Raw genomic sequence first — 26,657 nt, forward strand, 5'->3', positions numbered from 1 at the left:
CTTCTTTTAGGTCAGGATGTTTGTGGATAAAAGTAGAGTCTGTGAATATCACCAGAAGAGATTCAGAGAAGCTCTTTATAGGAAGCTGTCTGGTGTGACATCTCCATAAGTGAGACATACCTACTTGGGGTCTACCTGAAGGTCGTTCCGGGGGTTCAACGCCCCCCACGACCCAATCCTCGACCAAGCCTCCCAGTGGATCAGGGCCTGACCAACCTGGCTGTTACTGCTGACCTCATGCAATCCAACGTATGAACCACAGCCCAGCTTATCGGGTACTGACTTCAGGTCTCTGCCCAGTTCCCTCTCGAAGACAGCCAGGAGTCTATTGGTAATTCCCCTTATGCATCATGGGAGATCGTTGAGCAGTCTTGGGCCCCGGACCCTTACTGTGTTTTCTCTTAGTGTACTCATGGCACCCCTGTTTTTCACTGGGGATGTTTTGCACGGTCTGCCTAGTCTTATGCTTTCGTAGGAAGTGATTTCTGTGTGCATATTTGGGACTAGCTTCTCTAGGATTTTCGAGGTGTAGATTATGATATGTCTTTCTCGCCTGCGTTCTAGGGAGTACAAGAAAAAGAGAGAGAGAAAGATGGTGGGAAGAGAAACTTAGGGCAGGTGAACCTGAGACATTTAGATGAGGATATTATGAGAGAATGACTTACTTGTTTATGCAAATGTGGGCTTAGAGGGAAGAGGGACGTTAACACGAAGTAATGAAAGAAATCTTAAAACAGGAGAATCTTAATTTGATGTGGGAATGATGTGCATGAGGAGGATGTACAAGGCGTCAAGGACTGGAGTCAATAAAACACAAGAAAAATTGCGAGACACGCAGGATAACCCAAGAAAAAATACCTGTCTTGTTTCCTCTATGTAATGTTACCTTATAATGATTAATACTATATTTTTTCTTTTTTTTTTTTGGAAGGGGGAGAGGGGCTTAACTCTATCTCTTTCCTTAATTTAACTCTGAGTATGCCTTCTTAGCAGGTGGATGGGGTGGTTGGTGGACGGGCATAGTTGATGTGTATTCACCTAATTGTGGTTGCAGGGGTCGATACTCAGCTCCTGGCCCCACCTCTTCACTGATCGCTACTAGGTCTTCTCTCTCTCCCTGCTTCATGAGCTTTATCATACCTCATCTTAAAGCTATGTATGGTTCATGTCTCCACTACATCACTTACTAGACTGTTCCACTTCATGACAACTTTATGACTGAAGAAATACTTCCTAACATCCCTTTGACTCATCTGAGTCTGCAGCTTCCAATTGTGACCCCTTGTTTCTGTGTCCCCTCTCTGGAATATCCTGTCTCTGTCCACCTTATCTATTCCTCGCAGTATTTTGTATGCAGTCTGCAAACAGGGACACTTCTGAGTCTATCCCTTCTATCATGTCAGTCAATATACCAAGAATAGCACTGGGTCCTAGGATTGACCCCTATTGCACCCCGCTCGTCACAGGCGTCCATTGTGATACCTCATCACGTACCATGACTCGTTGTTGCCTACCTGTCAGGTATTCTCTGATCCATTGCAGTGCCCTTCCTGTTATACGTGCCTGATCCTCTAGCTTCTGCACTAATCTCCTGTGAGGAACTGTGTCGAAGGCTTTCTTGCAGTCCAAAAAAATGTAGTCAATCCACCCCTCTCTCTCGTGTATTACTACTGTTACCTTGTCATAAAACTCCAGTAGATTTGTGACACAGGATTTGCCTGCCATGAATCCATGCGGGCTGTCGTTTTTAATCTTGTTCCTTTCCAGGTGCTCTACCACTCTCCTCCTGACAAACTTCTCCATGACTTTGCATACTAAACACGTCAGTGACACTGGTCTATAGTTTAGTGCCTCTTTTCTGTCTCTTTTCTTAAAAATGGGGACTACATTTGCCGTCTTCCGTACCTCAGGTAGTTGCCCAGTTTCAAGGGATATGTTGAAGATTGTGGTTAGTGGCACACACAGCATCTCTGCTCCTTCTCTAAGGACTCACGGAGAGATGTTGTCCGGCTCCATCGCCTTTGAGGTATCAAGTTCATTTAGCAGCTTCTTCACCTCCTCCTCGGTTGTGTGTATGTCATCCAACACTTGTTGGCATAGTCCTTGTTGGTGGCCCCCTCTGTGCTGTCTTTCCAGAATTCTTCCTGTCTCCACTGTAAATACTTCCTTAAATCTCGTGTTGAGTTCCTCACAAACCTCTTGATTGTTTCATGTGAGTTCCCCACCTTCTTTTATCAGTCTGATCACCTGGTCTTTGACTGTTGTCTTCCTCCTAATGTGGCTATACAGCAGTTTCAGGCCAGACTTGATTTTCGATGCTATGTTATCGTACTGTCGCTGGGCCTCCTTCCTTATCTGTGCATACTCGCTTCTGGCTCTCCGACTAATCTCCTTATTTTCCTGGGTTCTTTGCCTTCTGTATTTTTTCCACTCTCTAGTGCACTTAGTTTTTGCCTCCCTACACCTTCAGGCAAACCAAGGGCTAGTTCTGGTCTTCCCATTATTTCTGTTGCGCTTGGAAACAAACCTTTCCTCTGCCTACTTGCATTTTGTTGTTACGTATTCCATCATTTCGTTTACTGTCTTTCCTACCAATTCTCTGTCCCACTAAACCTCCTGCAGGATTTTCCTCATACCTGTGTAGTCCCCCCTTTTATAGTTTGGCTTGTCCCTTCCTACTCCTGTTACACTCTCCACTTGTAACTCTACTATGTATTCAAAGCTCAGAACCACGTGATCACTATCGCCAAGGGGCCTTTCATATGTGATTGCCTCAATGTCTGAGCTACTCAGGATGAACACAAGGTCCAGTGTTGGTGGTTCATCCTCCCCTCTCTCTCTGGTAGTGTCCCTAACATGTTGATGCATGAGGTTTTCCAGTACCACATCCATCAACTTGGCTCTCCATGTTTCGGGACCCCCATGTGGCTCCAGGTTTTCCCAATCGATCTCCCTGTAACTTTGCTCTTCTCGAGTGAGCTCTTCTTGCCACCTCAGCTAGTGTGTCCACCATTGCACTGTTGCTCTCTTCATATTCCTCTCTTGGCCTCCTGCTGTTCTGTGGTGGGTTATAGATCACTGCAATGACTACCAGACTGAATTGTACCTACTATGTAATCCCTTTCTCCAATCTCGTCCATGCCTTCTATTTCCTCAAATCCCATCGGTTTTTTATGAACAGTGCAACCCTTCCCCCACCTCTGCTCCTTCTGTCTTTCCTCAGGATCTGATATCCCGGTGGGAAGACTGCGTCTGTTATTGTTTCAGGGAGTTTCGTTTCTGTGACTGCTATGATGTCTGGGGACTTCTCATTGATTCTTTCATGCCATTCCTCATATTTATTCGTTATTCCATCCGCGTTCGTATACCAAACCTTCAGCTTCTTTTCTAACACTGTGATCCTGGGAGAATATTGGGGTTGTGGGAGCGGGAGCCCTGGCGGGGGCTTATGGGGGTTATGGTGGAGGTGGGGTTTGTGGTGAGGGGGTGGGGGCAGAGTGCCCATAGGGGGTTGCTGTAGGAGTGGGGTTTGTGATGTGGGGGGTGGGGACAGAGGGAACAGTGTGTGGGTTTTGGTTTAGATTGCTCAGTTGCTTTGGGGTTGTCGTGGTTGGAATCTTTCTGGGAGTGTTGCTGGAGGAGGGTGTGTTTGCTCTTCCATCTGGGTCTGGGTTCTTGTGCTCGTCTTCATCATTGCCTCTCTTTCCTCCTTTCGTCTTTGTCTTTGTGTGTGTGTTGGGTGTGTGTGTGTGTACTCACCTAATTGTGGTTGCAGGGGTCGAGACTCAGCTCCTGGCCCCGCGTGTGTGTGTGTGTGTGTTTGTGTGTGTGTGCTGTGTGTGTGTATGTGATCTAGATCCAAGGAACTGGAGCAGGGGATTATGGGTAGGGGTGGTTGGTGGATGAGTGGGCATGGTTGGTGGGTGGCACAAGCTTGGAGGGTGAGGGTGATGGATGAGAGATCTAGATCCTAGGAACTGGAGCAAGGATGGTGAGGGTGATGGGGTGGACATGTCTGACGTGTATTGATCCAGTCATAGTATTGTGCCTTTTAATTCTTTTTTGGAGGGTGTTCCGGGGGTCATCGCCCCCGCTGCCCAGTCCTTGACCAGGCTTCCTGGTGGATCAGCGCCTGATCAAGCAGGCTGTTACTGCTGGCCGCACGTAATCCAACGTACGGACCACAGTCCGGCTGATCCAGTACTGACTTTACGGTGATATTACACGATAATATTACACGAAAAGGGACTCTAGGACTTACTTCGCTACTCTCATACATACACACACACACACACACACACACACACACACACACACACACACACACACACACACACACACACACACACACACATACACACATACACTCGGGGGCTTGGGGGGAGTGTTTTTTTAAGATCTAAAGGTGAGCAAAGTGCCGAGCATATCGACTGAACCACACAGCTTAAATTTGCTCATTTGCAAACCTGAGTAGCCTCTCTTGGAGTGCGCACCGCAAGCTTGGTGTCCACGACTGACAAAGCTTGAAGCAACTAGGACTGAGAGGCGGAAAACAGGTACAAGAGGGCACAGTTAAATGTTAAACACACATATGAGTAATAAATGGATGTCAGGAAGTATTTATTCAGCATCCAGTACTTCCGGATAAAGAAATAGACTCCAATCAAAGGTTTTTGCATAGGCATGACAGGGCCTATGAGGTTAGGAGAGAGTGAATCTAGAAAACGGCAAGTTACAAGGATGGACCATGAGCTTAGACTCGATCCCTACTACCACAAATAGATGAAATCACAAACACATACACACACACACACACACACACACACACACACACACACACACACACACACACACACACACACACACAGGATTCTGCAAGAGAAAGCAAGACTGAGGGACAAAGAGGGGTACCAGAGAGTATACCTCGACCGCGACAGAACACAAGAAGAAAGGACTACACTGAAAGAGAGGGTACAGAGACGCAAGGAGGAACGAGAAGCAACGAAAATGAGCAGGACCCAGACACAGGAGAAAGGGCAAACACACCCCACAGAATCTCCCACCAAAAGACTCCAACCGCGACATTCCCAACGCAACTGAGCAACCTATACTACAACCCACTCACTGTTCCCTCTGCCACCAACCCCCATATCACAAACCACACCCCAACAGCTGTCCCTTATGGGCACTCTGACCCCACCCCATCAACACAAACCCCACCTACACCACAGCCCCATATAGGCCCCCACCAAGGCTCTCGCTCCCCCAACCCCATTATTCTTGCATGACCACAATGATAGAAAAGAAACTGAAGGTTTGGTACACAAACGCGGATGGAATAACGAATAAACATGAGGAGTGGAACGAAAGAATCAGTGAAAAATCCCCAGACATCATAGCAGTCACAGAAACAAAACTCGCTGAGACAATAACAGACGCAGTCTTCCCAACAGGATATCAGATCCTGAGGAAAGATAGAAGAAGTAGAGGGGGAGGAGGGGTTGCACTGCTCATAAAACACCGATGGGGATTTGAGGAAATGGAAGGCATGGACATGATTGGAGAAAGAGACTACATTGTAGGTACAATTCAGTCCGGAGAACATAAAGTAGTCATTGGAGTGATGTATAACCCACCACAGAACTGCAGGAGGCCAAGAGAGGAGTACGAAGAAAACAACAGGGTGATGGTGGACACACTGGCTGAGGTGGCAAGAAGAGCTCACTCGAGCAGAGCAAAGTTACTGGTAATGGGCGATTTCAACCACAGGGAGATCGACTGGGAAAACCTGGAGCCACATGGGGGTCCCGAAACATGGAGAGCCAAGATGATGGATGTGGTACTTGAAAACCTCATGCATCAACATGTCAGGGACACAACCAGAGAGAGAGGGGAGGATGAGCCAGCAAGACTGGATCTTGTGTTCACCCTGAGCAGTTCAGACATTGAGGACATCACTTACGAGAGGCCCCTTGGAGCTAGCGATCACGTGGTTCTGAGTTTTGACTATATAGTAGAGTTACAACTGGAGAAGGTAACAGGAACTGAAGGGGACAGGCCAAACTATAAAAGGGGGGACTACACAGGTATGATAAACTTCCTGCAGGAGGTTCAGTGGGACAGAGAAATGGTAGGAAAATCAGTAAACGAAATGATGGAATATGTGGCAACAAAGTGCAAGGAGGCAGAGGAAAGTTTTGTTCCCAAGGGAAACAGAAATAATAGGAAGACCAAAACGAGTCCTTGGTTTACCCGAAGGTGTAGGGAGGCAAAAACTAAGTGCAACAGAGAATGGAAAAGGTACAGGAGGCATAGGACCCAGAAAAACAAGGAGATTAGTAGAAGAGCCAGAAACGAGTATGCACAGATAAGGAGGAAGGCCCAGCGACAGTATGAAAACGACATAGCATCGAAAGTCAAATCTGACCCGAAACTGCTGTATAGCCACATTAGGAGGAAGACAACAGTCAAGGACCAGGTGATAAGGCTGAGGAAAGAAGGTGGAGAACTCACAAGAAACGATCAAGAGGTATGTGAGGAGCTCAACACGAGATTTAAGGAAGTATTTACAGTAGAGACAGGAAGGACTCTGGGGGGACAGACCAGATGGGGACACCAGCAAGGAATACACCAACAAGTGTTGGACGACATACGTACAGATGAGGAGGAGGTGAAGAAACTGCTAAGGGACATCGATACCTCAAAGGCAATGGGACCGGACAACATCTCCCCGTGGGTCCTTAGAGAGGGAGCAGATATGTTGTGCGTGCCACTTACCACAATCTTCAACACGTCCCTGGAAACTGGGCAACTACCTGAGGTATGGAAGACGGCAAATGTAGTTCCCATTTTTAAAAAAGGAGACAGAAAAGAGGCACTAAACTATAGACCTGTGTCATTGACGTGTATAGTATGCAAAATTATGGAGAAGATTATCAGGAGGAGAGTGGTGGAGCACCTGGAACGGAACAAGAGTATAAATGCCAACCAGCACGGATTCACGGAAGGCAAATCCTGTGTCACAAACCTTCTGGAGTTTTATGATAAAATAACAGAAGTAAGACACGAGAGAGAGGGGTGGGTTGATTGCATCTTCTTGGACTGCAAGAAGGCCTTTGACACAGTTCCTCACAAGAGATTAGTGCAGAAGCTAGAGCATCAGGCGCATATAACAGGAAGGGCACTGCAATGGATCAGAGAATACCTGACAGGGAGGCAACAACGAGTCATGGTACGTAATGATGAATCACAGTGGGCACCTGTGACGAGCGGGGTCCCACAGGGGTCGGTCCTAGGACCAGTGCTATTTTTGGTATATGTGAACGACATGACGGAAGGGTTAGACTCAGAAGTGTCCCTGTTTGCAGATGATGTGAAGTTAATGAGGAGAATTAAATCTGATGAGGACCAGGCAGGACTTCAAAGAGACCTGGACAGACTGGACACCTGGTCCAGCAAATGGCTTCTCGAATTTAATCCTGCCAAATGCAAAGTCATGAAGATAGGGGAAGGGCACAGAAGACCACAGACAGAGTATAGGCTAGGTGGCCAAAGACTGCAAACCTCACTCAAGGAGAAAGATCTTGGGGTGAGTATAACACCGAGCATGTCCCCGGAAGCACACATCAATCAGATAACTGCTGCAGCATATGGGCGCCTGGCAAACCCGAGAACAGCATTCCGATACCTTAGTAAGGAATCATTCAAGACACTGTACACCGTGTATGTCAGGCCCATACTGGAGTATGCAGCACCTGTTTGGAACCCGCACTTGATAAAGCACGTCAAGAAACTAGAGAAAGTACAAAGGTTTGCGACAAGGTTAGTTCCAGAGCTAAGGGGAATGTCCTATGAAGAAAGATTAAGGGAAATCGGCCTGACGACACTGGAGGACAGGAGGGTCAGGGGAGACATGATAACGACATATAAAATACTGCGTGGAACAGACAAGGTGGACAAAGACAGGATGTTCCAGGGAGGGGACACAGAAACAAGAGGCCACAATTGGAAGTTGAAGACACAAATGAGTCAGAGAGATAGTAGGAAGTATTTCTTCAGTCATAGAGTTGTAAGGCAGTGGAATAGCCTAGAAAATGACGTAGTGGAGGCAGGAACCATACACAGTTTTAAGACGAGGTTTGATAAAGCTCATGGAGCGGGGAGAGAGAGGGCCCAGTAGCAACCGGTGAAGAGGCGGGGCCAGGAGCTAAGACTCGACCCCTGCAACCACAAATAGGTGAGTACAAATAGGTGAGTACACACAGTCCACTAGAATGCTGGGGTCGTTAAATGTTTTTCCCTTCGTTCGTTTTAATTTCCAGTTGAAGCCAAGATGGGATGATTGAGTTCTGGATTACCTTCCGCCATCACAAGGATTCTATCGAGAAAACAGAAACGTACGCTCAAACAGACATGCTAATAGAGAGAGAAATTTCGACAGACAAATAAGTCAGACACTTTGACAGGAGGACTGTCAGAGAGAGAGAGAGAGAGAGAGAGAGAGCACATTATTTTTATTATAGTCATGGGGAGCGCTAAGCCCGCAGGGTTATACAGCGCATGTGGGGGGTGGAAGGTATTCAGGCTCAGTTCAGGGAACTGGAGCACAGATCCAATTTCCTAGATCAAGAGCCCCTCACCAGCGTCTTGAGGGGGGAAAGAGAGTACAGAAAGATAAAATCAAGCAGACAAAGACAGACATAAGAGACACAGAGAAGCAGACAGGCAAGCATGCAGATATAAAGAGACGGGGAGGAAGGCAGACAGAGTCTACACAATTATCACACAGATGTAGGGAAGAAAAGCAACTCTGTAATACCGCAACGCCAACGATCAGACACACTCAACGTCAAGTGCTTGGTACAAGTGAAACGGGAACGCTGCGACGAGACCTCAACCTGATTACAAGAGATAGGAACTATCATTTATAAAACATTATCAGAGCGACGTACAGTAGAACAGGGAAATGGAAACCAACGAACTGTGTGATGGAAAAAAACTAGTTGTGAAGTATAAGGTAACGGAAGAAAATATGAGAAGACACTGCAAGTTAAGATATATAGAAATGTGTGAAATGACAAGACGAGAGGTTAAGTTTCAAGTGTAATTGTGAGTGTGTGTGGAGGCCTGTGTTAAGTGTAGTTGTAGGGGATGTGTTGAGGCCTGTGTTAAGTGTACTTGTAGGGGATGTGTTGAGGCCTGTGTTAAGTGTAGTTGTGAGTGTGTGTGTGGAGGCCGGTGTCAAGTGTAGTTGTAGGGTGTGTGTTGAGTCCTGTGTTAAGTGTAGTTGTAGGGCGTGTGTTGAGGCCTGTGTTAAGTGTAGTTGTAGGGTGTGTGTTGAGTCCTGTGTTAAGTGTAGTTGTAGGGCGTGTGTTGAGGCCTGTGTTAAGTGTAGTTGTAGGGTGTGTGTGTGGAGGCCTGTGTTAAGTGTAGTTGTAGGGTGTGTGTTGAGGCCTGTGTTAAGTGTAGTTGTAGGGCGTGTGTTGAGGCCTGTGTTAAGTGTAGTTGTATTGTGTGTGTGTGGAGGCCTGTGTTAAGTGTAGTTGTAGGGTGTGTGTTGAGTCCTGTGTTAAGTGTAGTTGTAGGGCGTGTGTTGAGGCCTGTGTTAAGTGTAGTTGTAGGGTGTGTGTGTGGAGGCCTGTGTTAAGTGTAGTTGTAGGGTGTGTGTTGAGGCCTGTTTTAAGTGTAGTTGTAGGGCGTGTGTTGAGGCCTGTGTTAAGTGTAGTTGTAGGGTGTGTGTGTTGAGTCCTGTGTTAAGTGTAGTTGTAGGGCGTGTGTTGAGGCCTGTGTTAAGTGTAGTTGTAGGGTGTGTGTGTGGAGGCCTGTGTTAAGTGTAGTTGTAGGGTGTGTGTTGAGGCCTGTGTTAAGTGTAGTTGTAGGGCGTGTGTTGAGGCCTGTGTTAAGTGTAGTTGTAGGGTGTGTGTGTGGAGGCCTGTGTTAAGTGTAGTTGTAGGGTGTGTGTTGAGTCCTGTGTTAAGTGTAGTTGTAGGGCGTGTGTTGAGGCCTGTGTTAAGTGTAGTTGTAGGGTGTGTGTGTGGAGGCCTGTGTTAAGTGTAGTTGTAGGGTGTGTGTTGAGGCCTGTTTTAAGTGTAGTTGTAGGGCGTGTGTTGAGGCCTGTGTTAAGTGTAGTTGTAGGGTGTGTGTGTGGAGGCCTGTGTTAAGTGTAGTTGTAGGGTGTGTGTTGAGGCCTGTGTTAAGTGTAGTTGTAGGGCGTGTGTTGAGGCCTGTGTTAAGTGTAGTTGTAGGGCGTGTGTTGAGGCCTGTGTTAAGTGTAGTTGTAGGGTGTGTGTGTGGAGGCCTGTGTTAAGTGTAGTTGTAGGGTGTGTGTTGAGGCCTGTGTTAAGTGTAGTTGTAGGGCGTGTGTTGAGGCCTGTGTTAAGTGTAGTTGTAGGGTGTGTGTGTGGAGGCCTGTGTCAAGTGTAGTTGTAGGGTGTATGTTGAGGCCGGTGTCAAGTGTAGTTGTGAGTGTGTGTGTGACCGGTGTCAAATGTAGTTGTGAGGATGTGTGGAGGCCGGTGTCAAGTGTAGTTGTGGGGTGTGTGTTGAGGCCGGTGTCAAGTGTAGTTGTGAGTGTGTGTGTGACCGGTGTCAAATGTAGTTGTGAGGATGTGTGGAGGCCGGTGTCAAGTGTAGTTGTGGGGTGTGTGTTGAGGCCGGTGTCAAGTGTAGTTGTGAGTGTGTGTTGAGGCCGGTGTCAAGTGTAGTTGTGAGTGTGTGTTGAGGCCGGTGTCAAGTGTAGTTGTAGGGCGTGTGTTGAGGCCGGTGTCAAGTGTAGTTGTATGGTGTGTGGAGGCAGGTGTCAAGTGTAGTTGTGGGGTGTTTGGAGGCCGGTGTCCAGTGTAGTTGTGGGGTGTTTGGAGGCCGGTGTCAAGTGTAGTTGTGGGGTGTTTGGAGGCCGGTGTCAAGTGTAGTTGTGGGGTGTTTGGAGGCCGGTGTCAAGTGTAGTTGTGGGGTGTTTGGAGGCCGGTGTCAAGTGTAGTTGTGGGGTGTTTGGAGGCCGGTGTCAAGTGTAGTTGTGGGGTGTGTGCTCCTTGGGAGCAATATTCTTCCCCATTGCTGAGGGACTGACCACCTCAAAACTACGTCTTCAAGAGTGATGGGCTGACTACATCGTCTTCACATCTCGACTGCTTCTTCTGCCTCCTCTGTTCTTGACTGAAAAAGCCTACTGTGTAGGCTTTTTCAGTCAAGTACATATGTCTTACTGATGGTACCACCATAAAGACAGGACACATCACCTCAAATAAACAACACAGGATTGCCGATACCAACTCCATCCTTGGCTGTTGCAATATACATGCATCTCTACCTTCACCGTTGCAACATACATGCATCTCTACCTTCACCGTTGCAACATACATGCATCTCTACCTTCACCGTTGCAACATACATGCATCTCTACCTTCACCGTTGCAACATACATGCATCTCTACCTTCACTGTTGCAACATACATGCATCTCTACCTTCACTGTTGCAACATACATGCATCTCTACCTTCACCGTTGCAACATACATGCATCTCTACCTTCACTGTTGCAACATACATGCATCTCTACCTTCACTGTTGCAACATACATGCATCTCTACCTTCACTGTTGCAACATACATGCATCTCTACCTTCACTGTTGCAACATACATGCATCTCTACCTTCACTGTTGCAACATACATGCATCTCTACCTTCACTGTTGCAACATACATGCATCTCTACCTTCACTGTTGCAACATACATGCATCTCTACCTTCACTGTTGCAACATACATGCATCTCTACCTTCACTGTTGCAACATACATGCATCTCTACCTTCACTGTTGCAATATACATGCATCTCTACCTTCACTGTTGCAACATACATGCATCTCTACCTTCACAGTTGCAACATACATGCATCTCTACCTTCACTGTTGCAACATACATGCATCTCTACCTTCACTGTTGCAACATACATGCATCTCTACCTTCACTGTTGCAACATACATGCATCTCTACCTTCACTGTTGCAACATACATGCATCTCTACCTTCACTGTTGCAACATACATGCATCTCTACCTTCACTGTTGCAACATACATGCATCTCTACCTTCACTGTTGCAACATACATGCATTCCTACCTTCACAGTTGCAACATACATGCATCTCTACCTTCACTGTTGCAACATACATGCATCTCTACCTTCACAGTTGCAACATACATGCATTCCTACCTTCACAGTTGCAACATACATGCATCTCTACCTTCACTGTTGCAACATATATACATCTTTACCTTCACAGTTGCAACATACATGCATTCCTACCTTCACAGTTGCAACATACATGCATCTCTAATTTCACAGTTGCAACATACATGCATTTCTACCTTGACAGTTGCGACATACATGCATCTCTACCTTCACAGTTGCAACATACATGCATCTCTACCTTCACAGTTGCAACATACATGCATCTCTACGTTCACTGTTGCAACATACATGCATTTCTACCTTCACAGTTGCAACATACATGCATTTCTACCTTCACAGTTGCAACATACATGCATCTCTACCTTCACTGTTGCAACATACATGCATCTCTACCTTCACTGTTGCAACATACATGCATCTCTACCTTCACTGTTGCAACATACATGCATCTCTACCTTCACTGTTGCAACATACATGCATCTCTACCTTCACTGTTGCAACATACATGCATCTCTACCTTCACTGTTGCAACATACCTGCATCTCTACCTTCACTGTTGCAACATACCTGCATCTCTACCTTCACTGTTGCAGTGTCCTTATCTCCATGTGTCTATACTGTTACAAATTACCTTCATCAAACTGCAGCACATTCTCAGGATATATAAAGTGAAAATTTTTAAACTTTTTTTTCGCAGCTCTCTGACAGGATTATGCATTAATATATCATAAATACCGTCATGCTGCGTGCGTGCTTGATGTTTTCGGTGTTTCTGTTTGATATTTAATAAAAAAATCTTTTCCGAGTTTTGAAAGATATATTGGCACATGGTTTGGGCGATGTTTAGGGATTTTTTTTTTTTCTGGTTGAAGTATGTCAAGTGTCAAAGTCTATTTTGTAAGGTTTTGTGTCCTCGATGAAGACTTTTGTGTTATTTGATGTGAATTTTAAACTTATCCTCTTTATTTCTTTGTTTTCTTTTTCTCTTTTATTCTTCACTTTTCCCTTCTCTCTCTCTCTCCCTCTTCTATTCTGGCTCTCCACGTATCCCTTCGTTTTTCACCTCTTTATAATTTTCTCAACATATACAATATATTTTTCTCTCCCACTTCATACTATATTCCCTATTTTTCTTCTCACATTTGTACCTCCTTTCCTCCATGCACTAAGACACAGCCATAATTCACACCACACCAACATTGCATACACAATTTAAAAGGGACTTTCATATATATACTAGCCAGGACAGAGGGGCTAGTAACCCCTTCTCCTGTATACATGTAAAAAGAAGAAAATTTTTTTCTTTTTTTTTCGGGTCACCCTCCCTCGGTGAGAGACGGCCGATGTTATATATATATATATATATATATATATATATATATATATATATATATATATATATATATATATATATATATATATAGATCCCAAACACTACCTACCTCCAAGGGTATCAATATCTTAGCACAAACACCATGTAGTGATCCTCTGTTTTCAATGAACATGGTGTAAATCCTAGGTAGTGCAAGCAAACGTATACTTAACCACTGACCAGGTCATAAACTGTTTACGAACCGTGCTGCGTGTAGATAAACTTGAGAACAGTTCAAGACGGTAAGAGAACTTTTCGCCAAGAGCTGCTAAACGTTTCATCAGTAAATATCTCGAACTGTGCATAATTATTTTGTCTTTACATACTGTCGGTATCATCATGTTCTCCAGACACTGTGATGTTTCCCGCCGGATAAACAATCTCCACCTCATTTATTAGACCAAAACCGGAATGCAAATGAGGAGTTCAGAAGGCGTGAAAACTCGTAAGTTAGTTAACACCTGCACCATCCTCCAGGATGATGCTGGTGTAACTGACATCATCTGCGACTTCGCCACCGCCGCCCCCTACGACGCGGCTGACGTCCACCTGGCCTCTCGCCCCCTCAAAAACCGCTCCCTGCGAAGAGGCTGACATTCACTTGTCAAGTGGATCGCCATAGTGATACACCATTGGGCAGCCCAAGTCAATGGTGTATCACTACGGTAGTGATACGACGACCTTGGAGAAGACCCGGTTGCCCTTATAAAGGCGAGCCTAAGTCAAATCTCCCCTCGCCACCCATTATCCTTAGAATCCTGTATCTCATCTAATACCCCCTACCTCCCCTACTTCCTCCCTTTTATCCCCCCACCATCCCTCTAGATTATCTGGAAGTCCATTACCGTGTTGTACTAGTGGTGATATCTCGATAAGCGACTTTCTCCTCCTCCTCCTCTTCATTTCTCTTTCTTTACCCATCTTCCCTATTTCCTATTTCAGTCTCTCCCATTTTACCATTTTCCCACCTTAAACCATCATCTCAATGTTTCCTCTAACAGCATAGTGCTTGTTTAATTAAAAATCCTTCCTTTTTCTAGTCGTGCAGAGATCCCGGCAACTATGATTGTGTTTACAGCGCCAGCATCACCAGCCACCAACGCTGACACCATCAACGCTAGCACCACCACCATCATCATCACTACAAGTGGCAACTTGAAGTCTGGTTGAAGACGGCTCTCACCGAGTTTCTTGCTTGCATAATGCCTTTCTGTACATATCCTCTCTAAATATACATATACTTGCATGCTGCTGTGTTGTTGGAGGAAATTATATATATATATATATATGTCGTGCCGAATATGTAAAACTGTTCAATTAGCAAGAACTCATTTAAAATTAAGTCCTTCCTAAAATTTTCTCTTATACGTTTAAAGATATATTTTTTTCATTATTGATAATGTAAAAATTTATAATTTTGCACTAAAAGGAACTTAGAAAACTTACCTAACCTTATTATAACAAAAACAATTTATTTTAGCCTAACCCAAAGAAATATATTTTAGATTTGTTTACAATAATTTAATACTAAATAAACACAGTGAAATATATTTTTTTCGTTAGGTTCAGAATGATTTTGGCGAAATTATTGCATACACAAATTTTCACTTGTCCTATATGGCAAGTTGAACGTTGCTATTTAAGCCAAGATCGCAAGTTCTGCCCATTCGGCACGACATTATATATATATATATATATATATATATATATATATATGTCGTGCCGAATAGGCAGAACTTGCCATTTTGGCTTAAATAGCAACGCTCATCTTGCCATATAGGACAAGCGAAAATTTGTGTATGCAATAATTTCGCCAAAATCATTCTGAACCTAACGAAAAAAAATATATTTCACTGTGTTTATTTAGTATTAAATTATTGTAAACAAATCTAAAATATATTTCGTTGGGTTAGGCTAAAATAAATTGTTTTTGTTATAATAAGGTTAGGTAAGTTTTCTAAGTTCCTTTTGGTGCAAAATTATAAATTTTTACATCAACATTAATGAAAAAAATATATCTTTAAACGTATAAGAGAAAATTTTAGAGAAGACTTAATTTTAAATGAGTTCTTGCTAATTGACCAGTTTTACATATTCGGCACGACATATATATATAATGTGTGTGTGTGTGTGTGCGTGTGTGCGTGTGTGTGTTGCGAATAAGAAATTTTTTAAAGAACTTCAGAATGTGGCCTGTTACCATTTATTTCTTATGCAACAAGATTTTTGGATCCGAGTTCTTTGAAGGTCTTTTAGAGTCTAGGGGAAATAATTTCAACTGGGAAACTCCGTAGAATAATATTCAAATTTATTAAAGTATTTAAATACAATACTTTATCTTCTCTTTGTAGTTAATTTAACTTAATACTTCGTACAATAACATTACCATATACATTTAGTTCCAAATCATGGAAATGTCATATTAATAAGGAAGTTTAATTATTCTTCCTGTATCTAAGTCCTCATTAATATTTACGTCTCTTTCTTAACAAGACTGTAGACTCAAAATACAAAAGGTACAAGATTTAACAAGACCTTTGAATCTGGCCGTAAAGTATCTATGGATTACTGAACTGACCAAGAATATAAATATCAAAAGAGTCTTTCAAAGTAATAAGGAACAAAGTGAGTCAGCTCTATAGTCCAATTCTCAAAACCATTCAACTGTACACCGTAAGAGCCAATATACGATCAGTTGTCAGGGCTAGAGCAGGGAGCAGACTGACTACTTGCCAGTCTGTTGACGTGTCGTCAGGTTGGATCAGCTGACCCACGTCAGCCAGCCGGACATAAACAACTGAACAATTCACCGGATAGTTCCGAGACTTAAACTCTATATACACAAGAAATCCTACCTAACCATAATAGTAAAATAATAGTGATAATTACAAAATAGTGATAATAAGATAATAGTGATAATAACGAAAATAGCGATAATACCAATAATAGTGATTATACCATGGTATTTTTCATATATTAACAGATAATAATATAACGCCGAAAGTCTCTATTTTAGCTATAAACGGGGACTTTCGCTCTATAATATTAAGTGATGAACATATTCTATTACAATATTTAAATAACACAGGATGACCAATTTCGAAGATATAACAGTGAATATTTTTATGGTGCGACCAGAGGCAGTAAATCGACAGATACATTCTACACTGTCCTCATCGCCTCCGAGCCGTGTGGACGAGCTGCGCAGACGCTCCTGTTTGAGTTTGTTTTGCGCAGTTTACCTGATTGAGCTGCCCCTAGCGTTGGTTGGTGGAAACTTTATTTTCTCCAACATGGCGCTGAATAGCAGAAGAAGAATCAACACTGTCTGCATTGAGATGATCCGTGGTGCTGTCACAGGATCCAACATGGATTTATTATTACCAGCGATCATTCGCGATACCTATGGTATAGCAAATGAGGAGATATGTGGTGTCGCATTAAATGGAATGACAAGAATCTTCGTTAAAATGACGTCTGCACAAGTCTACGAGGCAGTGGTCGACAAGTATCAGGAGACCATCATACAGGTTAATACAGCTGTGTCGGTGAGACTTCATGATGTATCTCGACATTACACCTGGGTGAAAATCAGGAATGTGCCTTTTGAGGCGACTGATTTTGATATTACCAGTGAACTGCGTACTTATGGGACGGTTCACGTAGCCACAGCAGGGAGATGGGCAACTGGACCGTATGCAGGTGCGCTGGAAGGCGCGTATACAGTTAAAATGACTCTTCGGCACCCTATTCCTTCATATATTGTGTTGAAAGAATTAAGGACTCAAGTCTATGTAACGTATGCGGGGCAACAACGTACGTGTCGGCTATGTGGGTCATATGACCACATCGCGGCGCAGTGTGAGAAACGAAGTGGGTACCCGGCACAACAGCAACGGCAACAGCAGCAACAGCAACAGCAGCAACAGCAGCCAGTGGACGAGGTTGGCGATGAGCGAGAACAGTCTCTTGCTACACCGCCCCAACAACGGTTGTCATGGAGTGAGGAGGTAGACAAAGAAAAGGAGCTTGAATCGCCAGTTGTAACGCTACAAGGAGAATCTCAGTCATTGGACATACATAAGGTTTTTGAGGAGAGACTACCTAATATGGGTGAAGAAGTGGCGGCGTCTTTGGTAAAGGCGTTGGATGACTTGTTAGAGGAATCGGTCCTAGATCAGGTGGAAGACCCAGGCTCAGTTCTGGGGAAGGCTGTGAATGATGGTATGGCAGAAGATGACGGTTTGTCGACGAGAGAGTCTACAGGATTGAAGGTGCATGCAGTAGAGGTGGAGGTGCATCAGGACGGTGCTTCAGATGTCAAAATGCAGGTGGAGGGCGGGACACGAAAGAGGACTGCAGCATCATCGGATTCTGATGATGTGCTAACTCCTGCCCAACGCCCTGGGAAAAAGTCTTGGGTGGAGGTACAGAAGAGAGGGAATGGTGAACCCAAGGATCAAGGGATTGCAAAGGTGATTCCCAACAAAGGGGGGAGGGACAGAGGTGTTGCAAAACGAACTGGGGTAAAGTCAATGCCGGGGACAAAAGGAAAACCCATTTGTTGAATTCAAGTGTTTTACTATAAATATTAACGGGTTGAGAGCTGAGAGGAAGCTTAAGTGGTTTAATGAGTATTTGGTGCGACTTGGTGTGGATGTGGTATTCTTACAGGAACATAATTTTAGGCCTGGTTATGAGTTGGATATGAGTGGTTATAATGTGTACATGGAACATGCGACACGTTTGAAAGGTGGGGCTGCCATTTTGGTAAAGGAAACTAGCCCGTTTATAGTAAGGCGTAGTGAAGGGGGGGAGGGGAGGGTAATTAGGGTGGATGGAACTTGGGGTAGGGTTCCCATTAGTTTAGTATGTGTATATGGTCCGGCTGAGGGTGACGTGAGTATTAAAACTAAATTTGTTCGGGACGTGCTGGTCTATTTTTTACGTGGTTTACCGAATGTTGCAATAATAGGCGGAGATTGGAATTGCGTGATACGTCGTAAAGATGTGGAGCCCAGAGGTGCGGGGTGTTGTTTGGGTATATTGGGGGATATATTGACCGGGGTGGGGTTAAAGGATGTGTGTGGGGGGGGAGGGATGGTAGAGCATACCTTCATTAAACGAGGTTATGCGGCGAGGTTGGACCGAATGTACGTGCCTTGTGCGGTTACTGTGCGGAGGGTGGATGTGATAGATGTGGTTTTTTCGGATCATAGAGGAGTGGTAATAGATGTGGATATTGAGGGTGTGCCTCGGAGGGGTCCATCATTTTGGAAATTGAATGTAAAGTTATTAAAGGAAGAGGATAGTCTTTTGTCTTTTGGACATATGTGGGATCGTTTAGTGGTAGAAGCACCAGGGGATGTTGCCATGGTTAATTGGTGGGAAACAATAGCTAAAAAACGTATTAAGGAATATTATATTAATCGAGGGAAGAGATATAATCAGTTACAATACGGTTTTCAAAAATATTTAGAGGGGCAGTTGCGCGACTGTTATGCACAAATTAATGCTAATTATCCTGTTATTGAAATTGAAAGTTTGAAGGAAAATATCCGGAATTTACAAAATGAGAGGTTTGATGGGGAAAGGCTTAAGGGCGGGATTGAGGAGGTTTTGTGGGGAGATCGGCCGTCGGCGTGTGTGTTGCGGAGTCAACACACACGTCGCAAGGCAATGGAGTTAATGGGGTTGAATGTTCAGGTAGGTATGCAAGGGTATAAAGTGGACCAGGTGTTGACGACGACTGAGGGTATGAGTGGGTATATTGATGCTTGGGTTAAGTTGAAAACGCAAAGTGTGGGAATAAGTGAAATAGCATTACAGTCAATTGGAAGGTTTGTGCAGTGTGAGTTGACAGAGCATGATCGATTCGTTTTGGAAGGGCCGATAACGGAGTGCGAGACATGGGAAGCTTTATCCGGGGCGCAATTAGGTAAGGCACCAGGAATTGATGGGTTGCCCAGTGACTTTTATCTCCAAAATTGGAGCGTTTTAAAAGAATTTTTGGTAAGATTATTCAATATCATTAAGCGGGATCGGGTTTTAGGGGCACAGCAGCGGATGGCTGTGGTCGTTTTAGTGCCTAAAGGTGAGCCATTAACAGTCAAAGACTATGGTGCTATTTCGTTATTGTGTGGTGATTATAAGATTTTTGCAAGAATTTTAGCTAACAGAATAAAAAAGGTCCTGGGTAAAGTGATCGATAAGGGACAATATGGGGTGCCGGGAAGGTCTATGTATGACGGGCATGGTTTGATTAGAAGTTTTATTGAAGAAAGAGTAAAATTGGGAGTGGGGGGGGTGTTGGCTATAGATTGGGAGGCGGCATATGATAGTGTAGAAAGGGAAGCGTTATGGAAGATTATGAGATGGCAGGGGTTTGGAGAGGAAATTATATCATGGGCCAAATTAATGTATCAAGATGCATCCTTGCAAGGTGCAGGAAACCTGCAAGGTTAGGAGAACAAATTCAGATGAGCAGGGGTCTACGTCAAGGTTGTCCCCTTTCACAAATATTTTTTGCGTGTTTACAGGATCCCTTTTATAGAGGAATTAGGGTCTTATTGGCAGCAAATGGGGTTGGTGACGAAAGGGGTGGGGGGGCTGGCATTGTTGGATATGTTGATGACACAACGATTTTAGTAAGTGGTAACAGGGATTTGCCTCGGGTGGAAAAGTTAGTAAATGTTTTTGAAAAGGCTTCTGGCATGTCAATTAATAAGGAGAAAACGAAGTATATGGATCTTGGGGATAGGTTAAGTGAGGAATGTGAAGTAGTTGAAAGGTGGAAAAAGGTGGACCAATTACTGATATGTGGGATCGTTTATGTAAGTGATATCAAGTTAGCACAACAAATAAATTCAGTGCGTATTGTAGATGGTGTACTGAAGCGCATCAGTGGTTTACGAGCTGCACACTTAACTTTGCATCAAAGAGTAATTACAAAGAATGTCCTATTATATAGTAAACTTTGGCATGTAGCAGCAATATATCCGATACTTCGTAGTGAGATACAAAGGTTACAAAAGCGCGTTTTTAGATTCATTTGGGGTACTGGAAGCGAATGGTTAGGTAGAGCGGTTGTCACACTCCCGGTTGGCCGAGGAGGGCTGGGTCTTATAGCTGTTGAAAAGAGGATTATGAGTGTGTATTTGAAACGTAGTTATAAGCGGGAGGGGGGGGGCGAGGGAAGGCGGACTTCATAAGATACGTCAGGATATGCAACGGTGGTGGGTGGGTAGGGAGTTCATAATCGGTGAGGCAATGTTACGGGTCATCATAAACATGAGCGATCCTTCACATATTAAATTGGGAAACCTTGATGGGGTGGAAGGTAAGGCAGTGGTAGCAGTGGTAGAAGGGGTTTATCCGATGTATGATTGGCGTAATATCTGGGGGCGTTTGAACAAATTACGTTTAAAACCTAAAGTACGAGAAGTAATGTATAGATTTTTACATGGGATCTTACCGTCTGGAATGGTTTTATTCCATAAGAGAATACGGGAGGATGGGATATGCAAGGCTTGTGGTGGATGGGAGACTGTTTTCCATATAGTGTATTTTTGCGAATGTATTGAACTAATAAGGGTTTGGTTGGGTAAGGTAATAAGGTTAGTGGGAGGGGGGGGTTTGCAGGTGTTGAGGGTTTTAAGCTTAGACATAGGTGGGGTGAATCAGATGGTAGAGAATGCGGTAGGGTATATAATTACGGATTATATTTATATGTCTTGGGCTATGAGAGGAGCGAACGTGTGTGAAAGAATTAATGCATTAACAGCAACTTTTTATAGGACAAAGTGTAGAAATAAGGAGGTGTATGGGGGGAGATGGGAGAGGGATTTAAGTGAGGGTTATAGGAATTTCACTTTACGGGATTTACGGGAGTTGAAAGGCAGGTAAGGGGGATGAAATGGGCTGGTTTCCTAGAATGGGCGGTAGCATGATGAGTTTGATGAATGTTATATGAGGTATGTCTGGGGTGCAATTTTAACATTATTTGTTCCGAGTGTTTCAAGTACAATACAGTTATATTTGGAATTATCGACTTATAACTATGTATGTGTATATATATATATGCATGTGTTGTATGTGTGTGTATATATGTGTGTGTATATATGTGTGTATATGTATGTATGTGTGTGTATATGTATATATATGTATATATATGTATATGTATATATATATATATGTGTATATATATATATATATGTATGTATTGTATGTATGTTTACTTTCTTGTATATACCTTTAATGGTTTTTCTCATGAACATTTTCAATGATATTCAATACATATTTTCTATGCGCATTTATGATTTTGATACAATGTGTAAATGTCAAAATGGCTTTTTATGTTCCAGTTTAATTTACAATTGTATTTTTGTAAGCACAATTGATTTGGTGCCAATAGAAGTATGTAGTTTAAGAGTTTTACGAACCCTTGAAGTTGTAAGAATTGGATGAAGTTATTCATGGTTGAGTTGACATAATATTATAACTGACGTTGTAAGTGATTGTGTTCAATTAGACAACATACTTTATATACTTATTTATATGTATGTACATGTATGTAAATTGAAGTCTGATTTTAAAGGTGAAGAGTGGGTTTTCCTTTTTTGTTCTTTTTTTTTTTTCTCTTGATGGTAATACAAGGTTGTATCATGTACACCAACAAATATGGTTAGGGGAATGTGGTAAAATTTTCGTGTTGATTAGACATTTATAATACAGATGAAATACTCGGCTTAGGTTAGGGTAAATTTATGATAATTGTGGAATGTTCTTTGATTCAAACTGCTCTTTATTATACTTGTATTTTATTATTCTAGTGTGAATTAAGAGCAAGGATGATTAATTTGAGGAAGAGTTAATATAGGTTTGCATGTTTTTGCGAAAAGTTAACTTATCCACATGTAGCTAGTATAGGACAATTTTAAGCTTCGGTATCTGATTTTATATGTAGGTAATAGTGGTCATATTTGTTATATTGTAATGTTATTCGTTAATGTTTCAATATCTAATGTAACGTTTTTTCAGTTATTTGTTCATATATTGTCATCTTTAGGGTTTTTCCTTTTGTCTATTGTCTATTGTTGGTTTTAAATAAAATATAAAAAAAAAAAAAAAAAAAAAATGTGAGTAGTCACGAAAGCGCTTGGAATTTCTCTATTCTTTCACAGTGGTTGTTTTGCATATTTTGAAATCACCTGTTTACTGTGATCTTATTGCATATATATATATAAAGTATTTACTCAATCTGGAGTATCTGAGAGAGTTAGAGCAAAGGAAGGGGTAGCAGTAATGTTGAAGGATCATTTATGGAAGGAGAAAATTGAATATGAATGTGTAAATTCAAGAATTATGTGGATTAAAGTAAAGGTTCGATGCGAAAAGTGGGTCATAATAAGCGTGTATGCACCTTGAGAAGAGAGGAATGTAGAGGAGAGAGAGAGATTTTGGGAGATGTTAAGTGAATGTATAGGAGCCTTTGAACCAAGTGAGAGAGTAATTGTGGTAGGGGATCTGAATGCTAAAGTAGGAGAAACTTTTAGAGAGGGTGTGGTAGGTAAGTTTGGGGTGCCAGGTGTAAATGATAATGGGAGCCCTTTGATTGAACTTTGTATAGAAAGGGGTTTAGTTATAGGTAATACATATTTTAAGAAAAAGAGGATAAATAAGTATACAAGATATCATGTAGGGCGAAATGACAGTAGTTTGTTGGATTATGTATTGGTAGATAAAAGACTGTTGAGTAGACTTCAGGATGTACATGTTTATAGAGGGGCCACAGATATGTCAGATCGCTTCCTAGTTGTAGCTACACTGAGAGTAAAAGGTAGATGGGATACAAGGAGAATAGAAGCATCAGGAAAGAGAGAGGTGAAGATTTATAAACTAAAAGAGGAGGCAGTTAGGGTAAGATATAAACAGCTATTGGAGGATAGATGGGCTAATGAGAGCATAGGCAATGGGGTCGAAGAGGTATGGGGTAGGTTTAAAAATGTAGTGTTAGAGTGTTCAGCAGAAGTTTGTGGTTACAGGAAAGTGGGTGCGGGAGGGAAGAGGAGCGATTGGTGGAATGATGATGTAAAGAGAGTAGTAAGGGAGAAAAAGTTAGCATATGAGAAGTTTTTACAAAGTAGAAGTGATGCAAGGAGGGAAGAGTATATGGAGAAAAAGAGAGAGGTTAAGAGAGTGGTGAAGCAATGTAAAAAGAGAGCAAATGAGAGAGTGGGTGAGATGTTATCAACAAATTTTGTTGAAAATAAGAAAAAGTTTCGGAGTGAGATTAACAAGTTAAGGAAGCCTAGAGAACAAATGGATTTTTCAGTTAAAAATAGGAGAGGAGAGTTATTAAATGGAGAGTTAGAGGTATTGGGAAGATGGAGGGAATATTTTGAGGAATTGTTAAATGTTGATGAAGATAGGGAAGCTGTGATTTCGTGTATAGGGCAAGGAGGAATAACATCTTGTAGGAGTGAGGAAGAGCCAGTTGTGAGTGTGGGGGAAGTTCGTGAGGCAGTAGGTAAAATGAAAGGGGGTAAGGCAGCCGGGATTGATGGGATAAAGATAGAAATGTTAAAAGCAGGTGGGGATATAGTTTTGGAGTGGTTGGTGCAATTATTTAATAAATGCATGGAAGAGGGTAAGGTACCTAGGGATTGGCAGAGAGCATGCATAGTTCCTTTGTATAAAGGCAAAGGGGACAAAAGAGAGTGCAAAAATTATAGGGGGATAAGTCTGTTGAGTATACCTGGTAAAGTGTATGGCAGAGTTATTACTGAAAGAATTAAGAGTAAGACGGAGAATAGGATAGCAGATGAACAAGGAGGCTTTAGGAAAGGTAGGGGGTGTGTGGACCAGGTGTTTACAGTGAAACATATAAGTGAACAGTATTTAGATAAGGCTAAAGAGGTCTTTGTGGCATTTATGGATTTGGAAAAGGCGTATGACAGGGTGGATAGGGGGGCAATGTGGCAGATGTTGCAGGTGTATGGTGTAGGAGGTAGGTTACTGAAAGCAGTGAAGAGTTTTTACGAGGATAGTGAGGTTCAAGTTAGAGTATGTAGGAAAGAGGGAAATTATTTCTCAGTAAAAGTAGGCCTTAGACAAGGATGTGTGATGTCCCCGTGGTTGTTTAATATATTTATAGATGGGGTTGTAAGAGAAGTAAATGCGAGGGTCTTGGCAAGAGGCGTGGAGTTAAAAGATAAAGAATCAAACATAAAGTGGGAGTTGCCACAGTTGCTCTTTGCTGATGACTCTGTGCTCTTGGGAGATTCTGAAGAGAAGTTGCAGAGATTGGTGGATGAATTTGGTAGGGTGTGCAAAAGAAGAAAATTAAAAGTGAATACAGGAAAGAGTAAGGTTATGAGGATAACAAAAAGATTAGGTGGTGAAAGATTGGATATCAGATTGGAGGGAGAGAGTATGGAGGAGGTGAATGTATTCAGATATTTGGGAGTTGACGTGTCAGTGGATGGGTCTAAGAAAGATGAGGTGAATCATAGAATTGATGAGGGGAAAAGGGTGAGTGGTGCACTTAGGAGTCTGTGGAGACAAAGAACTTTGTCCTTGGAGGCAAAGAGGGGAAAGTATGAGAGTATAGTTTTACCAATGCTCTTGTATGGGTGTGAAGCATGGGTGATGAATGTTGCAGCGAGGAGAAGGCTGGAGGCAGTGGAGATGTCATGTCTGAGGGCCATGTGTGGTGTGAATATAATGCAGAGAAGTTAGGAGGAAGTGCGGGATTACCAAAACTGTTGTCCAGAGGGCTGAGGAAGGGTTGTTGAGGTGGTTCGGACATGTAGAGAGAATGGAGCGAAACAGAGTGACTTCAAGAGTGTATCAGTCTGTAGTAGAAGGAAGGCGGGGGTAGGGGTCGGCCTAGGAAAGGTTGGAGGGAGGGGGTAAAGGAGGTTTTGTGTGCGAGGGGCTTGGACTTCCAGCAGGCATGCGTGAGCGTGTTTGATAGGAGTGAATGGAGACAAATGGTTTTCAATACTTGACGTGCTGTTGGAGTGTGAGCAAAGTAACATTTACGAAGGGGTTCAGGGAAACCGGCAGGCCGGACTTGAGTCCTGGAGATGGGAAGTACAGTGCCTGCACTCTGAAGGAGGGGTGTTAATGTTGCAGTTTAAAAACTGTAGTGTAAAGCACCCTTCTGGCAAGACAGTGATGGAGTGAATGATTGTGAAAGTTTTTCTTTTTCGGGCCACCCTGCCTTGGTGGGAATCGGCCAGTGTGATAATAAAAAAAAATAATAAAATTTACTCAGTGCTGTCTATAGCTCGTTCCTCATTTCTACCTTCTACTGACATAACAACTAATAAACCCCTGACATACTTCACTGACGGTTGAACTGACAGAGTAACTGACTAACCTTTGACATGCTTCGTTAGACTGACCTGACATAGTAACTGACTTACCTTTGACATGCTCCGCTAGCCTGAACTGACATAGTAACTGACTTACCTCCGACATGCCCTGCTAACAAACCATACCACGGGCGGAATTGAACCCGCGGTCAGAGAGACTCTTTGACCGCGGGTTCAATCCCGCCCGTGGTATGGTTTGTTTGCAATCGTGTCATTACGATTTCGTGAGTCATGCTCTGCTAGACTGACCTGTCGGCTTTAACCCAGCTTGTCTGTGCGTCCGACGTTAATATTACTGCCCTATGTTTAATATTTGAAAATTAAGCCTCGAGATATTTACCGCATTTATATGAGCGCTTACACCGAGTTCTTTGTTAATGCTAATGAGTCGAGCATTTTTGTTTTTCGGCTGTCTGTCTGTATGAGCGTGTAGGATATACTATTTCAAGGCTGCGGATTTTGTAGCACGTTTGTTGTTGTTGTATGTTATACAATAGTATTGTTGTCGAGTTGTCGTTCGTTCCTTTAATTTTTACATTTCAGATTTTTGAAAGGTGGAATAATTCAGTAGGGTAAAATGTTGTTGATATAATATGCATTTGAAATTGTTGATTAAAAATTAGTTAATTATGATGATAGTATGTTATTATTACGATTATTATTATTATTAGTATTCAGTGTTGTATATTGAGTAGGATACATTATATATATATATATAT

This window comes from Cherax quadricarinatus, chromosome 1, assembly GCF_038502225.1.
Source record: "Cherax quadricarinatus isolate ZL_2023a chromosome 1, ASM3850222v1, whole genome shotgun sequence".
Classification (NCBI taxonomy): domain Eukaryota; kingdom Metazoa; phylum Arthropoda; class Malacostraca; order Decapoda; family Parastacidae; genus Cherax; species Cherax quadricarinatus.